The 25024-nt window shown below is 47.6% G+C and overlaps 1 protein-coding gene across 1 annotated transcript in view; it reads right to left on the bottom strand.

Moving 5' to 3' along the window:
• LOC138268125 (enoyl-CoA delta isomerase 2-like) overlaps positions 1-25024 on the bottom strand; it is a 1004455-nt gene that overhangs the window by 341357 nt on the left and 638074 nt on the right. The window lies entirely within an intron of this gene.

Below are 25024 nucleotides of genomic sequence, written 5' to 3'. Positions count from 1 at the left end.
ATTGATTGATTGACCATAAGCAGATGTGGATCTTGCGTTCACTGTGCTCCAAGAATCAAACTATACCTCACTGATGAGGCCTGAGACTCAGAGGGAGGTTGCGTTTAATTTATTTTATAGGCCATGCCAGTAGACAGTCAAGGAAGTTAGGGCAGGTACCATGGTGCTGATCAACTGATGCCAACAAAGATATGCTAATCTCCTCTAGCGCCCCTAGCCATCCGGCTCCCCTCTCCACAAGTGGCCCAATGGCTCCAGCATTGGCAGGCTGGTACTAGCAGACAGATTCGATTAGTCACAAGGTGGATCTGTCACTACGAGCTAAATGAGGCTCAGACTGGGCCCTCCATTTGTGTGTGTGTTTATATAGCTGAAAAGAAGGCCACAGAGCAGTACAAGAAGCTCAGAATCAAATTAAAGTTAAGACAAACACTCAGTAGGTTTGAAACAAATTGTAGGAGAGGCATGAACAAGCATTGGTAATGTGATTAGGTCAAGGTTTTGAATGAAAGTATTTGTTGACCTATTAATAGGTTTAGGCACTCATTAAATGATCAAACATGAACTCTGATACCCATCTTTGCGCTCTTACATCCATTTATCCATTCACTGACTCATTCTTACATTCACTCTGACAAAACCGCAATAAAACACACACACACTCAAGAACATGTGAAAAATAAATTAAAAGAATACAAATAGGATAAAGAAAACATGCTGTCATTTAAACATGGGAAGCATTCTTTTAATAACAAAATTACACATAGTAGTGGGTTTCTGTCAGGCAGAGGTATATTACACAGTCTATCACTGTTTTAAACTTCCAACATGACCTCCATTTTTAGAACAATCAGCATTCCAAAATGGTGGATTGGTTTACAGAAAGTAGCCATGTGGAATACTGTGCACTGCAGATGAAATAAGCAGCATGCCTGCAACTTGTTTGCACTGCATAGAGAGCTGAGTATCCTCTTAAGAACATTTAAAATAAAAAGAGAAGCAAAGAAAAGAAAGGGGAACTAGAAAAAAAGAAAAGTTAAAACTAAAGGACTAGCCAACCAATCCGGACACTGTGTATTCATTTTCAGGTGAATGTGTACACGTAATCAGAAACTGCCATCATTCACAGGTCAAGAGAGCTGATCCCCGGTTTGGGCTGAACCATTATCCCAGGCAGTACATCGTGGATGGAAACAGAGTTGTTAGAAATTGGGTCTTTGGTTGGCAGTCAGGTTACCCCCTGTCCTAGCAAGGGCCCTCACTTTAGTCAGTGTAAGTCACTCACAATCCAAATGATCCTGTGCCCACCATATGGTAGCTTGGCACTGAGCAGTCAGGCTTAACTTAGATGGCAATGTATAAAATATTTGTGCAATAAATCGTACAATAACACCATATAGCACCACAAAATACACCACACAGTGTTTAGAAAAATATATAATATTTATCTGATAAGATGCCGGTCAAAACGATTTAAAATGCAATAAGTATATGTTGAGATGTCACTGAAAAGTGATATAAAGTGTCTTAAGTCTTTTAAAAGCAAAACAAAGTCTCTCTTAAGCACAAAGTACCTGGTTTGTATGAAAAATCTCCGCAAAGAACCGCAGAGGAGGAGATGCGTGGAACCAAAGGGGTGTGCTTCAATTTCTAGGGCCGCACACAGTGATGCGTCATTTCGTTTTCATGCAGGGATGGCTAAGCGCCGATTTCCGGCACTCGGTCGTGGATCCTCTTCGGGTTGCAGGGTTTTCAGACACCCCGGGACGATGCGTGGATTTCCGGCACTGGCAGGATAAAGTCACAGGAGCTGCATCAATCCGGTGGGCGTTGCATCAAATTTTCTACCGCATGGCAGGAGCTGCGTCGATTCCTCTCTGGAAGTTGGGCTGTGTCGTTCCAGCTTGGCTGTACGTCGATCCGGTAGGGCCGTGCATTCAAATTCCAGTCGCTACGCTGGCGCTGTGTCGACATTCTCCTTGCGAAGTTGGGCTCCGTTGTTCTGGTTTGGCGTGCAGTGAAATTTTCACCACAGTGCAGGCTGTGCGTCGTTTCTGGCAGGCTGTGTGTCGAATTTCACCGCACAAGGAGTCCTTCTTGTAGAGATGAAGTCTTTCTGGTCATGAGACTTCAGGGAACAGGAGGCAATCTCTATCAAAGCCCTTGGAGAGCACTTCTTCACCACAGCCAGAGAGCAGCAAGGCAGCAGGGCAACAGTAAGGCAGCAGTCCTTCACAGAAAGCAGACAGGTGAGTCCTTTGAGCAGCCAGGATGCAGGTTCTGGTTCAGGTTCTCTTCTCCAGGAAGTGTCTGAGTTGATAGGGGCAGAGGGCCTGTTTAAATACACAAATGTGCCTTTGAAGTGGGGGAGACTCCAAAGAGTGGCTTAGAAGTGCTCAAGGTCCCCTTTCAGTTCAATCCTGTCTGCCAGGGTCCCAGAAGGGGGTGTGGCAGTCTTTGTGTGAGGGCAGGCTACTGTCTTTTGACATGCAAGTGTCAGGCCCTCCACCCTCCCAGACCTAGAAGACCTATTTAAAATGCAGATGTATGCAAGTGAGGCTGAGTATCCTGTGTTTGGGGTGTGTCTGAGTGAATGCACAAGGGAGCTGTCAACTAAGCACAGCCAGGCATGGATTGAAAGGCACAGAAGGATTTAAGTGCAGAGAAATGCTCACTTTCTAAAAGTGGTATTTCTAAAATAGTAATATTAAATCCAACTTCACCAGTCAGCAGGATTTTGTATCACCATTCTGGCCATACTAAATATGACCTTGCTACTCCTTTCAGATCAGCAGCTACCACTCAAACAATGTATGAGGGCAGCCCCAATGTTAGCCTACGAAGGGAGCAGGCCTCGCAGCAGTGTAAAAATGAATTTAGGGGTTTTACACTACCAGGACATGTAAACTACACAGGTACATGTCCTGCCTTTTGTCTGCACAGCACCCTGCCATGTGAGTTAAGTAGGGTATACCCATTGTAGCAAAAGGGGAGTTTAAGGCTTGGCAAGTACTTTTACATGCCAAGTCGAAGTGGCAGTGAAACTGCACACATAGGCATCGCAATGGCAGGCCTGAGGCATGGTTAAGGGACTACTTATGTGGGTGGCACAATCAGTGCTGCAGGCCCACTAGTAGCATTTAATCTACAGGCCCTGGCACAACAAGTGCACTTTACTGGGGACTTATAAGTAGATTAAATAAGCCAATTGGGTGTGAACCAATGTTACCCTGTTTAAAGGGAGAGAGCATATGCAATTTAGCACTGGGTAGCAGTGGTAAAGTGCACAGAGTCCTAAAACCAGCAAAAACAGGGTCCACAAAGTAGAGGGAGGCAGGCAGGCAAAAAGTTAGGGGTGACCACCCTAAGGCTGTCAGGTCTAAGAAGAATGTATATAGGTATCTATATGAGGATCTGTACCATATTTTATACATTACCTACTGGCACATAATTATAGTTAGGACCATGTTTCCCTAGAAATATTTTACTTTTGACTTGCCTATATTTTTTTAACCATTTGATGAATCTTCATGAACATTTCCAAAATAAGTGTGCCAGTGATTCTTGTTACATGGAAAGTTTTCTGGTGATCTGCCCAGCCAGGGCTGAGAAAAAGGGGGGTCACAAAACGTGTGTTTCTCATGTTAATTCCCATTGTAGTTTTGAACATGACTAAAGCACAAAGCAGTGGACGTAATTACCCCGCATTTGGTGGAAAGGAATTTTTTGGTACACTGATTTTGGTACACTATAAAGTCTAAGGCCAATTCGGCATGCAGACAGAAGCTGGAAACATTTTGACCAACTCCTAACAACCTTCTGCAGAAGCAATTTTCCTCTATGGCAGGGGCCCTATTTTCTTTATGCCCACATAGTGATGCCCCATACAGCAAGACTGGGAGACACTTTTGCCTATATATTTCAAGCAGGGCCTTAACAGGTTAATTACCCACCCTGGCAGCAAACTCTAAAGTGGCACCTACTTTTGCATTAAAAAGTGCCCCTCTCCTGGAAATGCAAGATTTCCAGGAACCCTTGTCATCGAAATGAACCCCTATATAGGGGAATTCCTGAAACTTACTGATTACTTGCGCGTTGATCTTCAGCCCCGCCCTACTGAGTGGTTTCCCATACACCATAAAGTGCGATTTATTGCAATTTATCTCTAAGTTCAGGGCTGGCATGAAAATTTCATAGGCTCTGACCGCCTCACGAAAGCCATTCATAGTGCGAGCCATAAATACTGCGTCATCTGCATAAATCAATACCGGGGCGTTCTTACTATTAGTTTTAGGGGCATCCTTACATTGTTCCACCAAAAAGTCAAACAACCCATTAGTGTACAGAAGAAAAAGGGTAGGAGCCAGGTCACATCCCTGCCGCACCCCCCTACCTACTTACACAAATAATTGCATGGTGAGACCTGGTGAAGAAAACGTTTGTTCCCACAGTCAGGCTGACACCAAACCCAGTAGCAGGAGAGCTAGCTTTGAGTGACCACAGAGGGAACTGCTCATTTCCCTTGTCACATCTCTTGGGTGTACTGCAGGGTTGTTTATTTTATGGCAAACATATCTGCTGCAAACATGGGTAGGGCTACAACTGGGAACTTTTATCCCATTGGTTAGGAACAACCCAGGAGTCACACCATTTCACTAGCTAGTACCAACTACACCTGTGGCACCCCAAGGCACCTTTATCAGAACATTTCCTGGACCAGTGAAAGATCAGAACAAAATTCCACCTGCTGTTTGAGACCTACTAGGAGACCTGAATGATTGGGCCTGATTCCACTTGCCCCAGGATAAATAATTCACCTCTAAGGATCACTTGGCTGACTGCCTGAGTGTCTACAGAGACACACAAGCAGCAAGAGTCCTTTTCACTGAAGTGTCCACCTGACCAGTTGCAACTGGACCTGGACTGGACCCTCATTGTGGCCACTACTTGAGTGAGTCTTGGCCTTTAAGTGCTGTCACTGAGATCCTGGGACCTTTGGCTGGGTCTAACTGGACATCTCCTAAATCTCAGAAAAGCTGTGACACTTAGATAAATCCTGACTTCCAGAATGCCAAAGGACCATGATCAACCATCCAGCCCTCCTTAGCTGAAGAAACAGAGTTCTCCCTCTTGAGCACCTCTGCAGCAGCAAATCTGTTTCAACAGGTACTCAGTGAGAAAGTATCCAGCCTTGTGGAGCCTACTGGCAGATACACCCTGCAACCATGTCCCGCTAAAGAGTTTTCATTCCCATTTCAGAGACTACATCCCAAAGTAGCACATCCAACCCCTGACCTGTTCTCCATTGCAGTCAGCCTGAAATCACCACTTGGTCCCAGTCTACTACTTCCATAGACTATCAACGGTGTTTAGTGGTTGTGGCTCTATTCTCACCTAAATCTTATCAGATTCATATCTGCAGTTCTCCTTATTGTAGCTTTGTCATTTTGGTATAATTTTGATTATTTAATTTTACTCAACGTTTGTGAATTGGATTGGCATTTTTATTGTGTTGTGTTTTTGATTCAACTCTATTGGTACTTCTAAATACTTTACACATTCCCTTAAGGTAGCCTGTCTGCTCTGTTCATTACCTACCATGAGCTGAATTTAGGTTTACAATATTGAAAGCTTTGACTGAACCTATTAGGTTAGTGATTTTGTGCAATGGAGTTCCCTACCCATATAGGGAATATAGTGGTCTACTTTGTCTCTGCCTTGGCCAAGCTTCTCCGATGGCCCTGGGGATTATGGGCCACCAGAGAAACAGATACATGTACGTTCACCCAAATTAAATTTGGGGACATGTAGTCATTTTTTACCACTTTTACTGCCAGGTACACTAAAAAGTATAATGTTCCTCGTCATGGGAGAAGGCTCCTATTATAAGGGTAGCATTACTTTTTTTTCTTTTTGAGATTTTCGTTTTGAAAAGGAAGAAGAATTCTACTTGTTACAGGGCTGCGTCTTTCCAATGAGGCTGTGTATTGAACAGTAAATTGTGCAACAGCAGTGACTGCTCTGCTTTTAAAAATGAATGCCTGCTTAGTGGTCATTTAAAATTTGTTGGGCAGCCTGGCTCCCATTGGAATGGAATAAGTTAATCCAGCCCCCTGACAGAAACATGGGCCATCCACTTAAATATAAATCAGCCCCTTCATTATCTGTGGTGGGCTCCCATCCACCACAAATAATAGTTCACTTCCTTACGCTCCCTCTAGCAGATTAGGAAGAGTATATCTTTATTACAGCATTCCTCAAGATTTTGGGAAATGTGTAGGTGTATGCCTTAAGTATCTTATTTGTGATATATGCTGATATTAGCTGATTCATACATTGTATTTGAAAAAGTGCATAGATGTAAGGATGGCCTGTGTAATTTATATGTTAAGGGATTGTTCATGATGGCAATGATTATAATTCTTCCTCCAAGGGGTAAATGGTCCTTTCAAAATTACTATTTTGAATCATCAATTTGACTGTTGGGAGAAAAAAAGATGCCTCTGCTCAAACAGCAATTTTTATCATATATTTGATGAATTTAATGCATAATGAATGCATAAAGGGTAATAGCTGACTTTATCTGGGCACAGAGGATATGTTAGTTTCAAAGACTAACCTAGGGCCTCATTACAAGGCTGGCTGGCTGACCATCAGCCCGCCAGCCCTATGGAGGGGACACTGCCATGCCAGGCCAATTACAATGTTTCTATGAAATCTGAGGTTTCCACCGGTCAGGCCAGTGCCCAGTGGAAAGTGTGCAGTGGCACTGGCCCCGGCTCCTGATGGCACCACGACCACTGACGTTGCACATAGGGGGCCCCAGCACCCTCAGAATGCGCACTGTCTGCCATAGCAAACAGTGCGCATTCTGAGGATGCTGTGCGGGGGGACCATGCACAGCCCACGACATGGTCATGGGCAGTGCAGGCTCCCCCCTCTGGTCCCCAGGACGTCCTTTCTGCAAGCCTTTCATAGCTGGAACCACTCCATGAAAATGCTGGCAGAAAGGGGACTCGTGATCAGCATGGTGGCGCTGAATTCAACGCCACTGTGGCTGACCACAACTCTGACCGCCGCCACCCTGTTGGGAACCATGGGCCAGATGTAGGTACAAAGCAAATTGCGACTTGCAATTTGCGAGTCCGAGCGACTCGCAAATTGCAACTCGCAATTTGCTATGCAGAACGGTGTCTCAGACACCGTCTGCGAGTCGCTATGGGGTCGCAAAGACCCACCTCATTAATATTAATGAGGTGGGTCGCAAATTGCGGACCCATAGCGACTATGGGCACTCAATGACATGGAGGCCTGCTGTAGACAGCAGACCTCCATGTCCGTGACTGCTTGCTAATAAAGCAGTTTTTTTTTTCAAGTGTAGCCCGTTTTCCTTAAAGGAAAACGAGCTGCACTTAAAAAAAAATCCGAAACCTTTTGTTTCGGTATTTTTTCAGGGCAGGTAGTGGTCCCTTGGAAATGTTTTTTTTTATTTATTGTGTAGTGGTGTGGCTTGCCTTTGTAGTGGTTGGTTAAATAATAGGTATATTACATAAGTAACCAACCACACTGAGATTGCATTTCTCTGTACTATTTTCAACCTGCTGTAACAATGCCACATTTTACTAAGTACATTTTTTTCTTGCTTGGTTGTTTTTAGATGTACAAGACACCCCACATCACCCGCAGTACTGCAAAAGAGAAGGCCTTACAGTTACTTTGGTCCACAGGCACCAAACTCTTTCTTTTTTGCATCTTAGTGCATCTGCCAACCTAGAGCTAGTTAAGATAGCCCCAAAGAAAGTTGCTCCCAAGAAAGTGACCAGTGAAAAGAAGCAGCGTTCCGCCGGTGGCCTGTCAACCGCGACCTTTTCCAAGAGACGTGTGCCTGCCACACCAGCCTCCGGAGAGCAACCGGGGAGCACTCCCGCATCAGCAGCACCACCCCAACCCAAGCCCAAGACCATGTCTGTTAGTGAGCAGCCACTGCAATCATGGTGATGACGATATGCAGTGATGTTCAATTGGATTTGCCCCGTTCACAAAGTAGTAGCGAATTGTTTCAGGAAACAGAGCAAAGTGGACACCAGCTGCAGTCAGATCTTCCTGAAGTTGGGGCAGAACAGGATGACCAGCTTTCTGTCAAGCAAAAACCTCCTCTTTTAGAATCAATGGCTCCCAGATCTCCAGCAAGAAAAAGGAAAGGTACTACTTCACCATCTTCTACAATTACCACTTCTCGTGATGATGATAGGGACATGGCCTGAACCCTGGGAGAGTCCGAGAGACACCAGGAGAATCAAGGGAAAAAGAAAAGTTCCAGAAAGCCTTAGAATCATAGAAGAGGATGATGATCAGAATGATGATGATGACACAGTCATTGTGGAAGCTGGCACAGAGGAGTCCGGCAATACTATCCAACCTGCTCCGAGGAATGTGGCACAGACATCAACACCAGCTCCCATTTTTGTAAGGCTTCAGCAGAGACCTGCACCAACCCCTACCTCAGTACAAGTATGCACTTCAGAGAAGCAATCCACACACCCACGACCGCCTACATCCAATTCTTCATCGGGCATTGGCAGTGGCCCAATAAGAAAGTACTCCTCCCGGTTTGGGACTTTTTTATGATTAGAAAACAGGAGGAGAACATTGCCATATGCTACATTTGCCACAAAAGTGTTCGTCATGGTAAGCCTGGTTCACATTATGGTACTGGAGGCCAGATGACCCATATAAAAAACCATCACACATTCCGTAGGGAGCAGCACTTTAAATGAAAGGCTCAACGTGGTCATGGTGGTGAAGGTGATGAGAGCCTGGAAACATCAGCAACACCTAGTCAAATCACGGTGGAAGGTGAGGAAGAAGAGGGTGACATCATTCTTACGCAATACAGCCCTGTCCCCAGCAGTGCACCAGAATCACCCACCTCAGCGACTGCACAATGGCACAGGAAGACTCAGAGTAAGATGTAGACACCACAACATACGGTGTCTGCACCTCTAGAACATGCATTGAGTCTACCACCACCTACATCTGAAAAGTCACCTGCATCAATGGTCCCTCTAAAGAAGAAAATCTAGGATATAATTATGGGCATGTTTAGGCAGGAGGGGCCCTAAGACTGCAACAATCCAGCGGCACATTTGTACAATGACAAGCTGGCAAAAATGTTAGCGCTGGACCTCCTCCCCTTTTCTTTTGTGTATAGAGTGGATGTCTTAGAGTTTGTGTCGACCTGCCTGAAGGTTCCAAGCCGGACCTATTGTGCCAGAGTTGCTGGTCCAAAGCTGCATCACAATGTGCTGCAATTGGTTGAATAAGCTTTGCAGCAAAGTGTTGTCTACACTATCCACCTGATGACAGACATGTGGACCAGTTGTCAGATGACTGATTGCATGTGCATCACTGCACACTGCATCTCTCTTCTGGGGGTAAAGCATAAGCTATCTACAGGTCTTGGCCCTGAAGACATTTTGTAAGAGAGTTCGGTGGCATGCAACAGTAACCATGTAAACTGCAAACATCTTGGAGGAATTTAGTAGCAAGGTGTCTGAATGGTTGTGACTCAGAGGTCTTTGAGCTGGATTTATTGCTGCGGACAATGGCAGCAACATAGTCAAGGCCATGGCAGATGGTAGCTACTTCAGGGACCTGTGTTTGGAACACTGCATCAACCTGGTTGTGCAAGACTTTCCTAAAAAGAAGACATTGTGAGCAACATACTGACCACCTGCAGACACATCTGTACTCATTTCAGCCGTTCTTTAAATCCCTGAAACAGTTGTGGATTATTCAGAATGATAGACTACCAGTTTAAGCCCTGATGCAGGAAGTGCCAACACGTTGGAACTCAACCTATTATATGTTGCAACATCTGTTTGAGTAGTACAAACAGAGCAAAGACTACGTCATTCACAGTGGAGCTGATGCAGTTGGGAAAGGTATGACCATGGATGCTGACACATGGGGCCTAGTCAAATGCCTCACACAAATGCTGCTCCCTTTTGAGATTTTCACACAGGAAGTTATCGAGCAGGGTAGTACAGTGGGCCAGGCTATCCCATTATTGCATCTGCTACAGAAACAGCTAAAGAAGGTGTCTAGAAGGTTCGCATTTGGGGGTGCAAACGAAAAAAACCAGAAGCGCATACCTTGATTTCTAGCCTAAGCTATTGCTTGACCTGTAATGCAAGGCTGCAAAATGACATAGGCCCTCATTACAACCCTGGCGGTCGGTGTCAAAGCGGTGGTAAGACTGCCAACAGGCTGGCGGTAAAAAAATGGAATCACGACCATGGCGGAAACCGCCAACATAGACAGCCACTTTAACACTCCGACCGCCACGGCGGTACAAACAAAAAGCATGGCGGTCACCGCCAACAGACAGGCGGAAGACAATGTACCGCCCACACTATTATGAGAGGCCAATCCGCCACCTTTTCCAGGGCGGAACCAACGCAAACAAAAACTCGGCGGAAACAGGACTTGGAAGGGAAAACACTCACCTCTACACTACCCACGAGGAACCAGGACGCCATGGAGCCAGAACTCCAAATCCTCCCTGCGATAATACTCCTGCTCCTCTACCGGGAGCACGAACGACGTACTGCACCTACAACACAGGGGAGGGGGAGGGAAAAGAAAGTGACACACACATGCAACACGCAATACCCCAACCCCCACCCTCACCCACAACAACATAAACACTAATACATGCTGCAACATTACATTTACACCCCCCAAAACCCCTCTGGAAAAACGCAATGACAAAAGGAAATGAGTTCAACAATTGTAATCAATAAAAATCCATTAGTCAAAACTTGAAATACAGTATAAACAATTATGTACACCAACTATACAAGTTCGGATAGTGCGCCATTCATAGTCCGTGGACCACTGGGCCCAAAATGCATGGGCGAGGCCCACACTCGATACCAGACTCCAAATGGAGAGAACACTGCTGGGGCATCAGATCGAAATGAAACAGGCACCTCAGGGGGAAGGGAAGGGGGGGCATCTCAGCCGGATGAGTGCACAACACCAGCTCCACGAGGGGGCTCTATGCCCATTGATGTATCCTGGGGAGTGCAAAGCCACAGTCTCTCAAGTCTCTCCAGTGGGTGGGTTGCCCACTGGTTTATCCTGGGGAGTGCAGAGCCACAGTCTCCCAAGTGGATAACAGTCTCCACTAGTTCTGGAGGGGGCTTTGTGCCCAGAGTGCTTCATCCTACCAAGGACTGAGGTAGTGGATGCCTTTCTCCACTGGTGCTGGAGGGGGCTTTGTGCCCAGAGTGCTTCATCCTGCCAAGGACTGAGGTAGTGGATGTGATTCTCCACTGGTTCTGGAGGGGGTTGGTGCCCAGAGTGCTTCATCCTGCCAAGGACTGAGGTAGTGCGTGCCTTCCTCCATTGGTTCTGGAGGGGGCTTGGTGCCCGGAGTGCTTCATCCTGCCAAGGACTGAGGTAGTGGATGCATTTCTCCACTGGTTCTGGAGGGGGATTTGCACATAGAGTGCTTCATACTGCCAAGGACTGAGGTAGTGGATGCCTTTATCCACTGGTTCTGGAGGGGGCTTTGTGCCCAGAGTGCTTCATCCTGCCAAGGACTGAGGTAGTGGATGTGACACTCCACTGATGGTGGTGCAACATGCAAGCTGCCCAGGCTCCTGGAACTGACCACCAGCCTCGGCCGACTGACCACTGGGGATGGCAGCCATGTCTGCGGTGGTGCCACTGGCTCAGGATGTCGCGGGGGCCGCTGGCGGTGCTGGCGGCGGTGTCTGTTGCGGCGGTGCTTGCGGCTGCCTCAGTGGCATCAGTGCTGGCCGCGGTGTCAGTCGCGGCGGTGCTTGCGGCTGCCTCAGTGGCATCGGTGCTGGCGGCGATGCCAGTATCGGTGGTGCTTGCAGCGGACTCTGTGGCATCGGTGCTGGCGGTGGGCTCTGTGGCATCGGTGCTGGCGGCGGCCTCTGTGGAATCTGTGCTGGCGGTGGCCTCTGTGGAATTGGTGCTGGCGGCGGTCTTTGTGGCAGTGGTGCTGGTGGCGGGCTCAGTGACTGCGGTGCTTGTGGCGGGCTCAGTGACTGCGGTACTGGTGGCGGGCTCTGTGACTGCGGTGCTGGCGACAGTCTCTGTGGCGGCAATGCAGGTGGCGGTGCTGGTGGCGGTCTTGTCCGCCATGCAGGTTGGCGTCGACATGGACCTGCCCTTGATTTTCTGGCCCTTCTCCACCTTGGATGGTGGCACAGCTGTCTTGCCACTTTCCACTTTTGTTTTGCCTGAGCCCTTGGTGGCAGGTGTTTTTGCCTTCTCCCTTTGGGATGTGGGCAACTTTTTTACTTTTGGAGGTGGCAGAATGTCCTTGCCCTCGCTCCATGGGACACTGGCAGCCCTGTTGCTTGGTGCACTCCAAAATCCTGCTATTGCTGGCACCACTGTGCCCAGTGATGTGGTGGCTGAGGTGCTGGGTTGGGACCTGGAAAGGCGGGCCATAGGGGACGGACGGGGGAGTAGGTGTAGAGAAGAGGTCAACATTTGATAGGAAAAGCTTTTTAGACACACTGGGACGGGTAGATGGAGGGGGTTTGAGAGTGGAGGAAGAGGTAGTGGATGTAGGAGGTGTATGTTTGCCGATTTTGGGTGAAGGTGCATGGGCTGGAGGCTGTGGTGAGGTGGATGGCTGTTGGGTGGGTGTGTGGCTGCATTTGTGTACTTTGGGAGGAGGGCTCACAGACACACTGGTAGAGGACACTGGGGATGTCTGAATGGTAGTGGGGGTGGTGAGTGCACGTGAGCGGTGTGTGGTGATGGGTGTGCTGGTGATGGAGGTAGTGGCTGAGGATGTAGTGCATGCAGGTGTGAGTGGAGACGAGTCAGGGAGGGAGGAGGGAGACGTGGAGGAGGGGGACACAGTGGAGGCAGTGGATGTGTGTGCATGGGTATGATGCTTGTGTTAGTGCCTGTGGGATATGTGGTGCTTATGTTTGCCTGAGCCACCCTTGTGTGTTGATGTGTGTGCATGCTGGTCTGATGGATTGCTTGGGATAGGCTGAGGCACAGGGGATTTGGTCTGGGTGGAGGAAGTTGGAGGGGGGAGGCTGGACACAGGGGCAATGGCTGCCATCAGTGAAATGCTCGCTGTTGGGCTGCCTGGCCAGAATGAATGCCCTTCTGGTATGCATTTGTTTGCTGCAAATGCCTCTCGACACCCTGGATGGCATTCAGAATGGTAGACTACCCAACAGGGAGGGATCTCAGGAGGTCAATAGCCTCCTCACTGAGGGCAGCAGGGCTGACTGGTGCAGGGACCAAGGTGCCTGGGGCGAAGGAGATGCCCACCCTCCTGGGTGAGCAGCCATGGCACACACGTTGGGGGGCTGCTGGGAGGGCGGAGCTGGTAGGGGGGGTTGCGGTTGTACCTGTTGAAGCGGGGGCACAGAGGGGCCCGCCACCGCAAGGGAGCTCCCATCAGAGGAGGAGTCGCTGTCGCAGATGTCACCTCCTATCCCCGCCATGGAGCTCCCCTTGCCCTCCGTCCCACTGGTGGCTTCAGACTCCGTTGTCTCGCCCTCCAGGGCCATTAGGGATGCAGCTCCCTCCTGCTCCGGTGGCACTGCTCCTCCGCCTGATGATGCTAATGCACACAAGAACAGGGAGACCACAAAAAGGGGGGGAGACAGAAGAAAGACATGTTCAGTGCATGCAATAACACTACCGTTGGCGGACACTACAGACACAGCAGCCCTCTGCACTACGCCATGCACTTAGAGTTCCCTAATTAATCACAGGGACACGGGGTACAAGGCCTATGCCCGATTGCAGCACACATGGAAGTCACAGGAGCCTGACTAGGTGTAGATGGCTCTTACCACTGGTGGGGCTGGGGTGCCACATAGCCTGCCTCACGAAGGGACCTTGCCTACAAAACTCGTCCTGGCCTAGGGGAACCCACAGCCCACCTCCCCCACCCAGACACCTCATAATGCGCACAGAGTCAGATGGATGTGAATGTACTCGCCCCCTTGTAGCTGCTGTGATGCCCTCAAGCGTCCATCCAACTCCGGATATGCCACCGCCAGGATCTGGAACATCAGGGGGGTCATGGTGCGACGGCCACCCCTCCCACGTTGGGAGGCCATCCCCTGCTGGGCCTCCGCCGCCTTCTTGCTCCAGCGGTGAATGTCCCACCATCTTTTCCGGCAGTGGGTGCTCCGTCTGTGGTGGACCCCCCAGGCACGCCAAATATCCTTCTTCTGGTGGGCGCTGACCTAGAGGAGTAGTACAGGGAAAAAGGATAATCTTGAACCGTCCGGACCATCACAGTCATTGACCCACGTTCCCACCCTTGCCCTGACGCACATACACTCACCATCTGCTCATGCAGGCCTCAGTCCCTCCCCTGTATCTTCCATCCACACCACTCCTAACAGGCATTGCCCATACAGCATGCTCACAGTGTACTCACCTGTTTGTCTGGAGGACCGTAGAGTAGCGTGTACTGGGGGAGGACCCCATCCACTAACTTCTCCAACTCCTCTGAAGTGAAGGCAGGGGCCCTTTCCCCAGACACATGAGCCATTGTCGCTTCCAGACTGAGGTCACAGCAGCACTTGCAGTGTAGGTCCTCTCCTGTCGAAGGTCAGGTATCAAGTGAGTGAACAGAGAGAAAATGGAAGTCACGTCCGCGGCGGTGCGTACCGTCACCACCGGCGTACATCATCATTGGCTCCTGGGACCCATAGTGTGGTACTGGGTTTTTCAGCACCGGTACTGATCCGGTAACCCAGCGGTGCCAGGGTACACCCAAAGACCTCGGGTACTTTCCTGATTCAGACTACAGAAACTCAGAGTCCTCTAGGTGAAGTCAAAGATCGAATTTATTGGCTGCAACCAATTGACAGGCGTCCTAGAAGTACAACAGCACGACTTGTATGTTCTCAGGAGACTGTGCGTCAATGCAAAATCAGGTTTCCTTATATACAGTTTTTTTAAGCTTCAGGCAAACATTCTTGACATTTTGGTTGGTCATTCACATGTCTTCACTACAAAGGAAAAAAACAGTGTAATGATGAAACCTCATATTTCATGTCATCCAACCCATAATAAATTACCCGGCAAGGCCTAGAATTTCACATCAGATAAGTGTGGACCCCCAATAAAAACGGGCACCTCCCCCTCGTAAAGTAAGAAGAAGAAAAGAGCAGGTGCAGGTGGGAGTAAGATTAGGCAGGGTGTGTGAGCGATAATAAGGGTTTTATGGCATGGTGTGCCTTGATGCTATCTGATTCGGCCACTGGGAGAGAGACTGACCAAACAGGTTTGGCCTGAGGCAATGGTTCCAGCTTGCCCAGGTCAGAGAAAAGTCAACCAAGGTGTACGTGTCCTTGGAATCAAATCCGACTGTATTATAAGCATATGTGAGGGCAACTTTAAAAAATGGGATTCACGAGTGCAGGACGAAAAATGGCGATTTCGAGGTGAAAACGCTGCTGGAATTGAGCGAAAATGCTCATGCTTAGTGTACTAGTCATTATCGGTCTTTTGATACTAAAATCGTACTGCTGTGGCAAAGCAGATTACATGGGTCCAGAATTTTTAGAACCACAAACCCTCCTTTTGCCCTTACATAGGCAATAAACCTATTCTCATGCTAATCTGAGTCCAGGTCTATGTTTCTAAAGTCGTTGAGATGTTGCTGTAACATCATCCTAGTATTTAGCTCGTCTCTTGGTGCAGGTTTCCTTATGCATGATGTAACACAGAGGCCACATATCGCAGGAGCACACTGCACGCATAGACAGAACAGGAAAAGAATGGCCAAGATCATCCCAATGACCATCAGAATCTTCCATCCCCATGCTGATATCAGTTCCCAGAGCCATCCCATTAATGACCAATCTCCTTTATCTAAATGAATAGATTCGGAAATTCTATGCAGTTTGGAGATGGCCTGGTATACTGTTGGAGCGTTATCTGGGACAAAAACGCAGCAACTCGACTGGATCAATGTACATACTCCACCCCGGTCTGCAAGTATGACATCTAATGCGACCCTGTTCTGAAGGGTCATAAGACGATCCGACTGGAGCTCAGCAGTCAAGTTACCAAGGGCACCAGCGGTTTCAGCCACGGTGGATTCAACCACTCGTATCAATTGCCTTATACTCCTGCTGTTACTTATTTGTCCCCAGAACGGCAGAAAACCCTTTACGAAGTCCCCAAATTCTTGTCCTGCAGTGTCTTCTTCACTGAAGACGCCTCTAACTATCCTTGTCTTGTGGTAATCTGCCGCTGCTGTGTAGGTAGGGGGCAACAGGAACGAAACGAAGCATGTGCCCGAAAAGTCAGGGGGCAACCATGTAAAGGCTCTATCATGGCAGATGAAATAGGTACCCTTAGCTGCCAAAAGCGGAGGGGAGGTATGAGATGCGAAGACATATGTCTCAGTGCAGACGCTTTCCCCTAGCTGAGCTCTGGGATTCTTGCCAGTACCTTGCAGACACAGGTGACCCTGATGGGGTACAACCCAAATCAGGGAAGATATCTTAACTTGCTGTTTCTCATTCATTGTGGCTTCATATCCGGTCATGTTCCATCCTATATATGCCATTGTCTCATCTCTGGGGATAGTCTCGTAGGAGATATTGTCCTTCATCATGTCTATGATACCTTTAACTAAAGCATTTTTCTTAGGGTTGTCTTCCGCAAAACATAGGGGGTAGTGTGCATAGATGAATATCGTTCTGAATGCCCACACGGAACCATTGTGGCTAAAAGGCAGGATCAGATAAGGGATACCTTTATCTGCTGTGTGAGGCATAAGGCCACACACCCAACAGTTAGTTGTATTTATCACTAGTTGGTGTTGGTGCAAAAGCTGGATGAAGGAGTTATTAATGAACTCTAGTCTCCTAGCAGATTCATGTTTAGGGAGGAGTTGAAAAGAATGTGGGGAAACAGTGGAAGGAGGAGGTGCAGACGAGGTAGTGGGTGCCAATATCACATTAAAACAGAATAAAATATATCCTATAAAAAACATAAGTATACTAAATAACATAAAAATGCACAGCAGCAAAAACCGTTTCCTGGTTATCGTTTCACATATTCTCTTCTTGAAACTCAGTCTTTCAACATGTTCTCCATTTTGGAAAGATTCCATCCTCTAACCGTTGCCGCTCGTGGCGGTTGGTTTACTTCACTTAGGAGTGTTCTGAATGTTCCAGGCCGCCCTAGAACAAACCAGACCTGTAGACCTTGTGTCCACAGGCTACCCCCCTAAGTCTTTTCAGCCACGATCCTACAGCTGAACCCGGATGGAGGTTCAAAAAATACAAAAAGCAAAAAGTCATTCAAAAATAATTTTCCATATTGGAGAACTTTGCTAAAGAGAAGAAAAGTAAACTGTTTTATTTGTCCTTTATTCTTGGTCGTAGATTATAACGGTTAGTCCCAGGTATCGTGTGGTCCTGAAAAAGGAGTTCAGGTTCTGTAGTGTCCAATCGAACTGACGGTGATACTGCTGATTGTAAAATGTCATCACTTTCTTTCTCAGTGAGTGTTCCTTTTATTCGTGCATCGCTGAAAGGCAGAAAACGTGGCACGGTTTCAGTCTCTGAGTCGGCGACACCTTCCTGGACCCACCGGTCACATGTCAGAGGTAGGGGTACCCTTTTGCAATGGGTCCCATGGATCCAGTGTTTCTTCCCTTCTATTCGAACAGCTGATCTTGTGGAGAGAAGAACGAGGTGCGGTCCGTTCCACCTGGGCTGCTCGTTTTTGGTTCGCTGGAAGTTCTTTATTAAAACCCAGGATCCAGGCTCAATGGGATGACCTGGAGATTCAGAGACCGGAGGCAAGGTGTCGTGGACCTGTTGATGTAAGACACGCAATTTAGCCGTCAATTCATACAGATAGTCAAGCAAGACAGCATGCTCTATCTCGCTGAACTTCTTGGGCCTAGGCACTCCCCATATATTGGCCGGGCGGCCAAAGACTATTTCGTAAGGACTGTTTCACTCGTGAATGCACAGTCATTCTGGTTGATGGGAGTGCTAAGGGTAGAGCGTCAGGCCATTTGAGACCAGAGCTCGCTTGTATCTTGGCCAATTTTAGCTTTAGAGTGCCATTATAGCACTCCACTAATCCAGCTGATTGGGGGTGATTTGCAGCGTGAAACTTTTGGTTGATGCCTAGCCCTTCGCATACTTTCTTCATCACTTGACCCACAAATTCACTTCCATTGTCACTCCAGATCATTCTCGGCATTCCGAATCTAGGGAAGAACTCTTTCACAAGGGCTTTGGCTGTGGATAGCGCAGTATTGTCTTTTAGGGGATAGGCTTCCACCCATCTTGAAAAGGCACAAACAACAACGAGTACATATTTTAAGTTGTTGCACCTCTCCATGTGGATGAAATCTAGCTGCAAAACCTCAAACGGATACGTAGGAGGTGCAAAATGACCAGCTGGAGTTGGGGTTCCTCTACCAGGGTTGTGTTTCAGGCATACCATGCAATTTTTAACTACATTTTCTGCGCACTTGGGAATTCCTGCATTTTGCCATACTGGGGCCAACAACTTACAAATCCCTTTCACACTGATGTGAGCCATTCCATGAGCCATTGTAACTACTGCAAGCACATACGCATCGGGTAGCAACCATCTCTGATGTTCTGACAACTCGACCCAACAACCATTCGCATCCAATTTACCTGTACTTTCTCTCCACACACTCAATTCTCTCTCTGTGGCTTCAGCTTGAATCGATTTCACGCTTTCTATCGTGTCTTCACACATTCCAACATCACCAATCCATCTTGCAGGGCCCGCGACATACATTCGGCTCATCACATTCCTTGCCGTTTCTTTTGCGACCTCGTCAGCAAATGCATTCCCACAACCAACATCATCAGTCACCTTTTTATGTGCGCTACACTTCACAATCGCAACTTGCAACGGTAAAGTAAGTGAATCAAGGAGCTCATTTACCAACTGACCATGCTGTATTTTAGTTCCATGCGAGGTCAGGAACCCACGTTCCTTCCACAAACGCCCAAAATTATGGGCCACACCAAACGCATATTGGCTATCGGTATAGATAGTCACTTTCATTCCTTTTGATACTGTACATGCTCTTGTTAGGGCTATTAACTCAGCTGCTTGGCTGAATTATGTGGGATACGTGCAGCTTCAACAATCGTACACAAAGTTGTCACAGCATACGCCGCAGTCGTGTCACCATTCGGGAGCTTAAAGCACGAACCATCCACCCACAAAGTACCATCACTCTTTGCAATGGGAGTGTCCAGAAGGTCTATTCTCCCTTTCGTTTCCTCTTCTGTTCTACGGAGACAATCATGTTGTTCAGAAGTATCTAACTCCATCACAATTGGCAATAACGTAGCTGGGTTAAGTGTAGTGCATCTTTTTATATGTACATGGCTTGCTAACAATGTCAACTCGTAACCTGACAATTGAGCACTAGTTAAATGCTGTGTCTTGGTTCTGTTTTACAACGTGTCCACTGCATGTGGAACCATTACGACTAATGTGTTATTCATCACTAAACCAGCAGACTGTCGGATAGAAACAGCAGCTGCCGCTGCCGCTCTTAAGCAGCTCGGTAGTGCCTTAGCTACTGGGTCTAAGGTTGAAGAGAAATAGGCGCATGGACGCTCCCAGTCTCCAAACTGTTGTGTCAAAACTGCTAACGCACAACCTTCTTTCTCATGGACATACAATGTAAAAGGCTTGCTGTAGTTGGGGGTACCCAACACAGGAGCTGAACATAATGCATCACGTAATTCGACAAAACTTTTCTGACAATCTTCAGACCATGGGACGGGATTTGGTATATCTTTACAAGTTAATGCCACCAAGGGTTTGGCTATTAACGAAAAATTAGGTATCCATTGTCTGCAATATGATGTAATACCCAAGAAAGCACGCACTTCTCTTTGTGTTCTTGGAACACTCATTGCTGCAACAGCTCTGATTCTCTCTGGGGTCAGTTGCCTTCCCTCCTTCGAAAAGAGATGACCTAAATAGGTCACTTCTTTTTGACAATACTGTAACTTTGAAAGGGACACTTTGTGGTGTAAGTCAGACAAATGACGCAATAATGACAATGTTGCTTCTTTGCAGATCTCCTTAGTATCTGCGGCAACTAGCAAATCATCGACATATTGAATGAGAGTGGCGCCATCAGGTAACATAAGAGTGTCAAGTTGTGCTTTCAAAGCCTGACTATAGATAGATGGACTTTCACAATAGCCTTGAGGAGCTCCCTTAAATCTGAAGCTTCGTCCTCCCAAATTGAAGCCAAAAATGTCCCTGCTCTCTTCTGCAATAGGGATGCTGAAGAAAGCATTCTTCAGGTCTATTACTGAGAACCAAGTGGCTGAAGCCGGAATCATTGTCAACAATGCAGTGATATCGGGGACGACTGGAAACTGTGGCACAACTATTTTGTTCACCTCTCTAAGATCAATTACAAACCTATAAACAGGTGGCTGAGTAGGGTCAGTATGCTTCAAGACAGGCAAAACAGGACTATTGCAAACGTTGCCTCTTGTCTCTTCAATTACATCCTTCTCAATCAGATCACGAATAATTGCCAACAACGCTTTTTCCCGCTCACTAGAGATCTTGTATTGGGGAATACGTGGCATTTTAACATTGGCTTTTAATGTTATCACATATGGCTGAATTTCCAAAAGACCTACATCATTAGGTCCAGTAGCCCAAAGAGTATTAGGAAGAGACGAAAATTCTGGTGGAAATCTGTCCTTTGACAAATACATTGGTGAAACCACTTTCTTACCCAATGTGAGTTGCACTCCAGAAGGAGAGCAATACAATGTTGCATACAATCTCTTTAACAGATCTAATCCTAACAAGTTCTCGCCACAACCTGTCGTCAAAATAAGGGGTGTTTCAAATGAACAAGGTCCAACAGAAAGAGATATAGAGTTAGAAATCGGATTTCTAACTGGGGCGCCGGAAAAACCTACTGATACATTTGTTTTGCCAGACAAAGGTGCGCCAGGGAGTTTTGAGTGCATAATAGAACTCTTGGTAGCACCAGTATCCAACAGAAAAGGTTCTGACACACCTGATGCAATCACCTCAACATAAGGCCCACTCTGATCTACTGGAACTGAAACAACTCCCTCTCTTTGTCTATGGCTGTCCTAGCAATCATTACTGTCCAAATGCTCACCCTCTGTATAGTAATCATCAGTATAGTACTGAGCCGTCCTATCAGATGCATTAACCTGTTGATCAAATCTGTTCATTGAGTTTTGAGGGAGGAATGGGCGCCCGCTCTGGGGAACATATCCACGTCCTCTTCCTCTAGGTGCTTGTGGAATACCTCGACCTCTTAAACCAGAAGTACCATTTGCGCGCTGTAGCAAAGCAGGGCAACTATACTTGAAATGACCCTCTTCCTTGCAATATGAACACTGATTGGGACCTACTGGGATACGTGGTTGAGCATACTCAGCTCTTTGCGAGTTTCTCTGAAACGGTTGGGGCTGATAGTTATTTTGATAGTTGTTCTGTGCACCACTATTCTGACCACCACGTGGCGGGTACGCTTGTTGTAACAGAACCTTCGTTTTCAAATCTTTTGTTTTCTTCTCTATTCTATCTCTCTCATCTTTATCTCTATTTTCGTAGTACTGTGCAGTAGCCAGTATCTGTGCTGAAGAGGAAACTGCCCAAGAACTTTCTGAATCTTTTAACTTTTTACACAACTCAGGGAGCAGATTATGCACAAATTTATCGACGAACAAACGTTGACCACCTTCCGTGCTCATATCTTGACCACTGTGATCCACAAACGTTTCTTCAAACCTGGTGAAGAAATCTGATACCGTTTCTTCTTTCTTTTGCTTACATGCAGACAATTTATCCCAGTTTACACGCATCGCAGGCATTATAGTTTTCATGTAATCAATAATTCTACCAGGAAGTTCTGTCACTAAAGGCTCAGGTTTAGCACCACCAATTTGTCGGGCATCTGCAGCAGCAATATTAGCCCATGTGTCACCTAATTCTTGAGCATGGTCTGCATGGCGAATCTTTCCCCATAAAGGCTGTGGAACAACATTCCCAAACAACATGTCTATGTCCGCTAAATTCATAATGCAAGACCCCGCAGTCTGTGACAATTCCTTGTAATACCCTGTAGGGTTCTTACGGGGATCAGGCAATGTCTGCTTAAGGGCTAAAACTTCAGCTCGCTTCCATGGAACGTGTACCCATACACGCTGGAAGTGAGGCAGGACAGGTGGATTAGCATTTGGGTCCCCTTCCCTCCACTGTGGGGGAACTTCTCTCATGGGGTACTGTTTCCCTTTCTTTTTAGCAGAAGAATCATATTTAAACAATAACCTGGAAACACCTTCAGTCCTAAACGACAATAACGTCGCAACTGCTTTCTCGACATCTGAACCCACAATCAAACCTGTCGAAAAATCAAACCGTACACGACACAACTTAGGCGGATTGGGCTCTAAACCATTTTCCTCTAAATCCTCAGAAAGGAAAGTACACATTTTCTCAAAAACGTATCTCTGTTTCGGTTCTTCCCACTGATGGAAGACATCCATAACAGACTCTAGTTCATATCTCGCTGGTTCAGTAACCCATTTATGCGCCAAATAATTCAGTGTCTCTTTCTCCATACCATCAGGCAATTGGCTACGCAATTGCTTACGCTCTGTAACTGGGGTCGTAGCTAATGACCCAAAGAGAGGGGATAAAAGACTAGTCACAGTGTTTGTCATTCTCTGACGGATAGAGGGAGAGGTTGACAAATGAACAGGAGGTAAAACAGAATGAGACAAGGCAGAGACAGAAGCAGTGTCAGAAACAATACCAGGAGTGGTAGTCGCTATAGTAGTCAAAGTTGTAGGAAGTAAAAGCAGAGCAGATGTCAAAGCCGGTGGCCCTTGAGAAGGCTGCACCGGAGGAATAGGAACCAACTGAAGAATAGCTGGTGGGTGCTGGGGAGGAGCAGGAGGCAATGCAACCACTGGTTGTGCAACTGGAGGTTGCGGAGGTGGCGTTGCATTCTGCGCGTAGGGTGGTGGCGAACTTAGCAAATGCGACATTAGGGGATCTTTTTCAGAGTCTTTTGCTGCATCTTGCTGAAGAGGCGACAAAACTGGATAGCATTTATCTACTGTCATTTTATGTCGCCTATGCAACTGCTCATTCAACTGTTCTGCTTCGTTATCTTTAAACTGTATAGCAGCTTGCATAATCGAAATACCTTTTTCTCTCTTATTTTTCTTAGCTAATTTAATTTCCTTTTGCTTGGCTTCTTTACGCCATAAGCGGAAAGAATCAAACATTGCCGGCCGGGCTTTCTTCTTAAAAAGTCTAACTTCGAGGTTATCTAAGATTTCTGTGTCAAAGCTACCATTTTGGGGCCATTTTAAAACACCATCTTTTCTGGTGTAACGGATCCATACTTCATTATATGTGATGGGGCCTACTCCGTGCTTCACATATAGTTCATAAGTTGGAGTTCCAATCGGAGGAACCGGACATGAGTCCTCCAACCGGGAGTCCCTTTTACAACTAAGACAAAACAAATTTCCAAGTCTGCTAAGACCAGGCATCTTCGCTCACTAGTCTAGCTTCAAACTTCAAAGGATTATCGTTTACGATAGTCTCGTGAATACACGAGTCCTTCGGCTTTGGTACTTGCAAGTTCCAAATCAAAGTGATCCCGAAGGGATACCAAACCAAATGTCCAACTTAAGGACCAAACCAAGTGTCCAACTAAGGACCAAATCAAGTGTCCAACTAAGGACTGGGAGACGCTCCACTTATACTTAACTGAAAATATCAATGACGTCACCAGAAGACTCGTCTTATCGTTTCGCTCTACCAAACATCAAGGGTCCAAATCAGGGCGATAGCTAGGGCAGCAGTCCTTCGTAGCCGTCGGGAAGCGGGGAACCTCGCAGCAAAGACTTTCGGACCACGTCGACATGCAGGGGTCGATGAAGTGGTGGCCTTCCTCCAGAATTTTCACACGAAGCTCCTCACGAACCTCAGGCTTGGACCGGTACCGCTGGTATCGCCCCACGTTTGGGCGCCAACTGTGGTACTGGGTTTTTCAGCACTGGTACTGATCCAGTAACCCAGCGGTGCCAGGGTACACCCAAAGACCTCGGGTACTTTCCTGATTCAGACTACAGAAACTCAGAGTCCTCTAGGTGAAGTCAAAGATCGAATTTATTGGCTGCAACCAATTGACAGGCGTCCTAGAAGTACAACAGCACGACTTGTATGTTCTCAGGAGACTGTGAGGGTCATTCTGACCCTGGCGGCCGGTGGCCGCCAGGGCCACCGACCACGGGAGCACCGCCAACAGGCTGGCGGTGCTCCAATGAGCATTCTGACCGCGGCGGTTCAGCCGCGGTCAGAAGCGGAAAGTCAGCGGTCTCCCGCTGACTTTCCGCTGCTCATTGGAATCCTCCATGGCTGCGGAGCGCGCTCCGCAGCCATGAGGATTCTGACCCCCCCGACCGCCATCCAGTTCATGTCGGGAAAGCCGCCATGAACAGGATGGCGGTAGGGGGGGTCGCGGGGCCCCTGGGGGCCCCTGCCGTGCCCATGCCAATGGCATGGGCACGGCAGGGGCCCCCGTAAGAGGGCCCCAAAATGTATTTCACTGTCTGCCTTGCAGACAGTGAAATACGCGACGGGTGCAGTAGCACCCGTCGCACCTTCCCACTCCGCCGGCTCGATTACGAGCCGGCATCCTCGTGGGAAGGTCGTTTTCCCCTGGGCTGGCGGGCGGTTTAACTGGAACCGCCCGCCAGCCCAGGGGAAAACTCGTAATACCCGCCGCGGTCTTTTGACCGCGGCGCGGTAATTTGGAGGGCGGGATCCTGGCGGGCGGCCTCCGCCGCCCGCCAGGGTCATAATGAGGCCCTGTGTGTCAATGCAAAATCAGGTTTCCTTATATACAGTTTTTTAAGCTTCAGGCAAACATTCT

This window comes from Pleurodeles waltl, chromosome 2_1 (assembly GCF_031143425.1).
Source record: "Pleurodeles waltl isolate 20211129_DDA chromosome 2_1, aPleWal1.hap1.20221129, whole genome shotgun sequence".
Classification (NCBI taxonomy): domain Eukaryota; kingdom Metazoa; phylum Chordata; class Amphibia; order Caudata; family Salamandridae; genus Pleurodeles; species Pleurodeles waltl.
The sequence above is the reverse complement of the archived record's forward strand: the minus strand, read 5'-3'. Positions and strand labels throughout refer to the sequence as shown.